Source organism: Tupaia chinensis, unplaced genomic scaffold, assembly GCF_000334495.1.
Source record: "Tupaia chinensis unplaced genomic scaffold, TupChi_1.0 Scaffold000155_1, whole genome shotgun sequence".
NCBI lineage: Eukaryota > Metazoa > Chordata > Mammalia > Scandentia > Tupaiidae > Tupaia > Tupaia belangeri.
This window is the reverse complement of record NW_006159626.1, coordinates 2,170,240-2,176,567: the sequence shown is the minus strand read 5'-3', so window position 1 is coordinate 2,176,567 and position 6,328 is coordinate 2,170,240. Positions and strand designations below refer to the sequence as shown.

The following is a 6,328-nucleotide window of genomic DNA, read 5'->3' as shown; positions in this document are numbered from 1 at the left end:
AGCAAATATAAAAAACACAGAGAGTCAAAAAAGGAAACACCTTGAATCTTTTTTTAAAATCAGGAACCCAGTAATGAGTACTTGTATTCATGTGTGTGTTTGTTTTTTGGTTTATTTTGCTTACCAGTGATTATGTGCACTCTTCAGAGAGACACGAAGGGGGAGAAATCTCCCCCAGTGGGCCATACTCAAGCCACAATCCCTTCACCATTTCTCCCTTCTGTTGATATTTTTAGGTTAGTGTACACACACACACACACACACACACACACACACACACGTACATACACACGCACACACATGCACATATGCACACACACACCTGGATGCTTTTCAAGCCACCAGAGCCAGGATTCAAACAGCAGTAGACTGTACGGAATCTGTTTCTCTAACCACTTAGGCTACAGGGCCAGCCTAGTAATGTGTCCTTTTAAATGTATTTTTTTTTTGTAAAATCAGAAAATCAAATAGTAAAGAGTTCCTCCATTAATAACATGACTGGGCAATTACAAGCACAGGAGTTCAGAAAATGTGTTTGCTTTGTTTTGTTTCTGTTTTTTGTTATTGTTGTATTTGCCACAAGGGACATGCGCTTGCTGAAGAGAGACAGAGAGAGAGAGAGAGACAATGAGAGAGAAAGTAAGAAATCAACCCCCGGGGAGATGGTCACACCTTAGTCCCTTCTCCATTCTCCTTCTGGGACTTTGCACATGCCATGGACATACGCCCAGATTGGGACTTGAACCCTAGCCAGTCATGTTTGAGTCCAGCACCATAACCCCCATGCCACCTCCTGGCCCCACCAAAGGAAACTTCTTGATGACCCAGTGTTATCCTCTCTGTATTTCCCTATCATCCTCCTCACAGGAACTGCACAACAAATGGTATCTTATTTGAGAAGAGAGAGTGTATCCCACTAGCAGAAGAGCTACTCGGTGGGTTTCTCACACATACTCTCCAAAGAATAACTTGAAGCTCGTGTTAAAATGTCAGATTGCACAGTTCTGTCCCAGACTCCATGAATCAGAATCTTTAAAAAAGGGACCAGAGAATCCATTTAATAAGTGCCCTGTGTGAGTCGTGTAATCAAGCAAGTTGGGAAATTGTACGGTGTGAGATCACTGGAGGCATCCCGACAAGAAGAGACAGTTCTATAAAATTCCAATTTATCGTTTAAAGCCTCCACAATTCGGCCCTACCTTAACTTTCCAACATCATTTCCCTTCATTGTCAGACAAAATCCTTTCATGACAGTCAGGCTGGTCTACTCACAGGAAGAATAGCAGGTGGAAGGGGTATGGTATTAGCATAAGAATACCTGCGTTTGAATCCTGGCTTATATTGATAAAGAGTTTTGTGATTCTGGCATCATTAGCAACCCAGCTAGTTTCTACGCACCTGGGCTCGGCTATGATTAATAGCTAGGACAGTTCACCCTGCACTTAACACTTTCACTGGAGGAACACGTCCTGGCTCCTCTATAATGAAGACAACTAATCTGGACTTGTCCAGCTGCCTGAAGACCAGCCAAGTGCTGATCTCCCTCGACCTCGCTTTGTCCTCAGGGTTCTATCACCTGCTTAGAGTGGTCAAAGCTCATGTTATCAGTAGTCAAATTAAGCAACGACTTTCTAATTTTGCTGAAACTAAGAATGTGACTCAATTAAAGAAGCTCGTTGATGCGCCTTAGTTCCACAGAGTCATTGTCACCTCTGCAGCAGCCTCTGATTCGCTAACCCTCAGCAATTCGCATGCCTGGATGCTAGACTCAGAATGGCTATGCCGCTGTGACCCAGGAACACTGAACCAAAAGCCCCCAAGGCCACAACTGGCATCTCATTCACCTAATGGATAGAGCATGTCTCCTGTAATATGTCACACTTTAAATTATATGCTCTTTCATTTAAGTGTCACAAAATTGGGATGACTAATCTTGTCCATGACAGGCAAATGCCACGCAGATGGCTCTGAGGAAGAGATTGGGCCCTAAAACCAGTACCTAATTATAGACCAGCTGGGCAGGAATGGAGGCAATTTGTATGAGTAGATAGCCCTTTGTGAGTCAGGAGCAGATATGCTTGAGCAAGAAAGGACTAGAACCTCGGTGAGAGGCAGGGAAATGAGAATAACAACACTGTGAGAGCGGTCCGAGGTGAAGCACCTGAGGTAGATTAGCACATAGTAGGATCTGTCATTGTTAGATCCTTTCCTTCTTTCCTTACACTGTCCTAAACAGGCCCTGCCCATTTCCCATGTTTGAAGCTTTGCCTTTAAGAGCCCAGCTCTTGACCATCTCCAACAAGCCAAATCAAATCAGTTCAGTCTTGGAACCAGCAGTTAGCGTAATGGCTATGTCGCTGGGATCCCATGTAGTCAACTGCGGTTCGCATCCCGGACCCGGAGGCTTAAAACTCACGCCGGGCGCGTGTGCGTGCATGCCCAAGATTCTGAGAGGAGAATGGAGGAGAAGGGATTGTGGCGTGACCATCCCCCCCTGGGGGATGATTTCTTACTTTCTGTCTCTCTGTCTCTCTCTGTCTGTCTGGCGAGCGCACAGGCCCTATAGCAAAACCTCTCCAAAAAAAAAAAAGAAAAAAAAATCAGTTCAGTCTTCAAGGTCCCATTAAACCTCCTACCACGTCTCCTCTGCCTTTGTCACTTCACTCTACACCACAAGAGTCTTTCAGTATACTAGGATTCAGGGCTAGCTCCATGGTGCGGCAGTAATGCCCTCTTTGAGAGAAACTGGATTCCATACAGCAACCATGATTTGGGACCTCAGCCAGTCAGCCTGAAACACGAGGCTCATGTGTGAGTATCCAGGACCTGCTGGGCTGGAGGGCTGGAGAGTGGGGATCACAGTGTGACTAGGCTCAGTGGAGGGTGGTCCTCTCTCTCTCTTTTTCACTGACACTCATGTTGTGCATGTATGTTCACTTACCATGAATAAAGAAAAAAAATACTTTTAATTCTAAGATTTCCATAATATTATTAGAAAAAAAGTGCTAACAAATATTGATGTTAATTCATCTAACACATGGTACGCATACATTTTTTTCTACCAAATGAGCTTATAAGGGAAGGAACAACACTTAAACTTCTGTGTATTTCTTAAATACAAATAATATGATGGCCAGCAGATGGCATAGTAGTTACGTCGTTGGACTCCCACATAGCCAACCATGGTTTGAATCCCAGACCCGGTGGCCTGAAAATCATCCAGGCACATGTGTATACATGCCCAAGATCCCAGGAAGAGAAAGGAGGAGAAGGGATTGGGACATGGCTACCCCTGGGGGAAATTTTTCCATTTCCCTCTCACTATCTCTGCCTGTTTCTGTCTATCAGTCTCTCTCAGGCGAGCTCATTTAACCTAAAGAAAACCCCTCAAAAAAAAAAAAAAGAAAGAAAAAGTAGTATAAAATCTACATAGAAGGAAAACTACAGTGAGAAGTGACCACTCTTGCTTCGTTTTTGTCTTTGTTTTAGCTATAGGGCACGTGTGTTCTCCAGAGAGAGAAAGTAAGTAATGACCCCCTCCAGGAGAATGGCCACTTCACAATCCCTTCTTCTCCATTTCCTCTCAAGATTTTGGGCACCCAGATATGTGCATCTTGTATGTTTTTTTTTTCTTTTTTTCTTTTTTTTGGAAAGGTTTTTGCTATAGGGAGCATGCGCTCGCCAGAAAGACAGAGAGAGACAGAGAGACAGAAAGTGAGAAATCACCCCTCAGGGGGGATGGCCACACCACAATCCCTTCTATTCCATTCTCATCTCAGGATCTTGGGCACGCATGTACACATACCCCATGTGAGTTTAAGCCACCAGGTCTAAGACTCGAACCATAGTCGACTACATGGGAGTCTGGCAACACAGTCATTATGCCAACTGCTGGTCCCCCATCTTGTATGTTTTTAGGCCACCAGACCCGGGATTCGAACTACACAGTTGACCATGTGAGATCCAGGACCTTAACCTTCACACCACCTGCTGACCCTCTTGACCCGTTCATACTCTGACTGGAACTATCAGAAAAGAGGAACTTCTTTATATGTAGCTCAGATATTCTTCATGACTTTACTATATAAAAGCTCCAAATTCATCAGCAACACTGTCTATATTAAAAAATTTCCAATGTACTTTCCTCTTCTCCTTTTTTTAAAAAAATTTAGTTTTTTCGCCATAGGGTACATACGCTCACTGGATGGAAACAGAGAGAACCAGTGGAAGGGAAAGTGAGAAGTCACCACCTGGGTGATGACCACACGGCAATCCGTTCTCCTATTTCTTCTCCCTGGGATTTTGAGCATGCACACGCACAACATGATTTTCAAGATGCTGGATCTGGTACTCTGACCATGGTCAACCATATGGAATTCCAACACCTTAATCACCATGCTACCTGCTGGTCCCTTACAACGGGCTTCTAAAAATTACCGTTAGGCATGCTTGATTCACAGCACATATACTAAAATTAGAACAACACAGAGAAGATCAGCATGGCCTCTGCTCAAGGATGGCACACAAATTCATGGAGTGTTCATATTTTTAGAGGAAAAGGAAGAGGATGTGACACTCGAGCATATCTGGAAAGTGGTCTGTCCATGGAGATGGAAGCAAGTTTCCACAAAAATAAATAAATAAATAAATAAAACTTGCTGCTGACAAAAAATGATGATGATGATTTTGGCAAAAAATGAACAAAGATCAAACTAGAAGGAAAAGGGCTCAAAACCATAAACACTATGATCAAAATGTTGAGACTCAGGGACCAGCAGATGTCATAATGGTTACGTCACTGATCTCCCACATACGCAACCACGGTTCAAGTCCCAGACCGACCCAGCAGCTGAAAGTCAAACCTGGCTCATGTGTGCCCAAGATCCCAAGAGGAGAATGGAGGAGAAGGCAATGGGCATGGCCATCGCCCTGGTAGGTGATTTCTCACCTTTTACTCTCTGTCTTTCTCTGCCTTTCCAGTGAGTGCACACATCCTTATAGCAAAAACCTCCCCCCACCCCACCCCAAAAAAGAAAAACAAAACAAAACAAAACAAAAAAAACAGAAAATAAAAAACTCCTAAAATGGTAAAAGGACCTAGTTTTGTACAAGACATTAAAGTGAAATTGCAGGCAAGTGTACAAAAAGGTGTTTCTCTTCCCAAAGTGGAAGTTGAGTTCATCAGTTACAGTGAAGAATTGCTTCTGGGTAACTGACCGGGAGGCTATTCAAGATCTCTGGCAGTGGAGAAAGTCTCTTTAAGAAAATAGTTTAAGGGACCAGCAGTTAGCGTAATGGCTATGTTGCTGAACTTCCACGTAGTCGACCACAGTTCAAGTCCCGGACCCGATGGCTTAAAACTCATGCCGGACGCGGGAACCAGCAGTTAGCGTAATGGCTATGTCGCTGGACTCCCACGTAGTCGACCGCGGTTCGCGTCCTGGACCCAGTGGCTTAAAACTCACGCCGGGCACATGTGCGTGCGTGCCCAAGATCCCGAGAGGAGAATGGAGGAGAAGAGATTGCGGCATGACCATCCCCCCTGGGGGGTGATTTCTCGCTTTCTGTCTCTATGTCTCTCTCTGTCTGTCTTCCCGAGAGGAGAATGGAGGAGAAGGGATTGCAGCATGGCCATCCCCCCTGGGGGGTGATTTCTCGCTTTCTGTCTCTATGTCTCTCTCTGTCTGTCTGGCGAGCACACACGCCCTACAGCAAAGACCTCTCCAAAAAAATGTCTTCCCACTTTTTTGGTATCATTTTTAGTTTATTTTTCAAGTGTTTCATAGTTTTCCTCATAGACATCTTTGATGCCTTTGGTAGAGTTTATTCCTAGATATCTTATTACTTTTGTGGCCATTGTAAATAGGATTGCTTTCTTCGATTCTGTCTTTTTGTCCATTGTTGGTGCATAAAAATGCTGTAGGTTTTGTATGTTGATTTTGTATCCTGCCACTTTACTATATTTATTTATCATATCCAGAAGTTTTTATCATGGATTTTTGGGATTTTCTATGTGTAGCATCATATCATCTGCAAATGGAGATCATTTCACTTCTTTTTCTATTTTGATGTCTTTTATTTGACTTTCGTGTCTAATTACGTTGGCTAGAATTTCCAGCACTAGGTTAAGAAAAAGTGGAGAAAGTGGACAGCCTTCTCTTGTCCCAGTTTTCAGTAGAAAAGCTTTCAGCTTTTCCCATTTACTATGATATTAGCTATGGGTTTTTCATAGACGGCTTTCATTGTGTTGAGGATTGTCCCTTCTGTGCTGATTGTGTTGAGAGTCTTAATCATGAACAGATGCTATATTTTATCAAATGCTTTTTCT

At 43.6% G+C, this 6,328-nt stretch overlaps 1 non-coding gene across 1 annotated transcript; it reads left to right on the top strand.

The window, feature by feature from the left end:
* Window positions 1-4,445: 4,445 nt before the first annotated feature.
* On the top strand, window positions 4,446-4,551 carry LOC114007328 (U6 spliceosomal RNA). Its single transcript, XR_003548948.1, has one exon. It is a non-coding gene; the product is annotated as a U6 spliceosomal RNA (small nuclear RNA).
* Window positions 4,552-6,328: the final 1,777 nt, after the last annotated feature.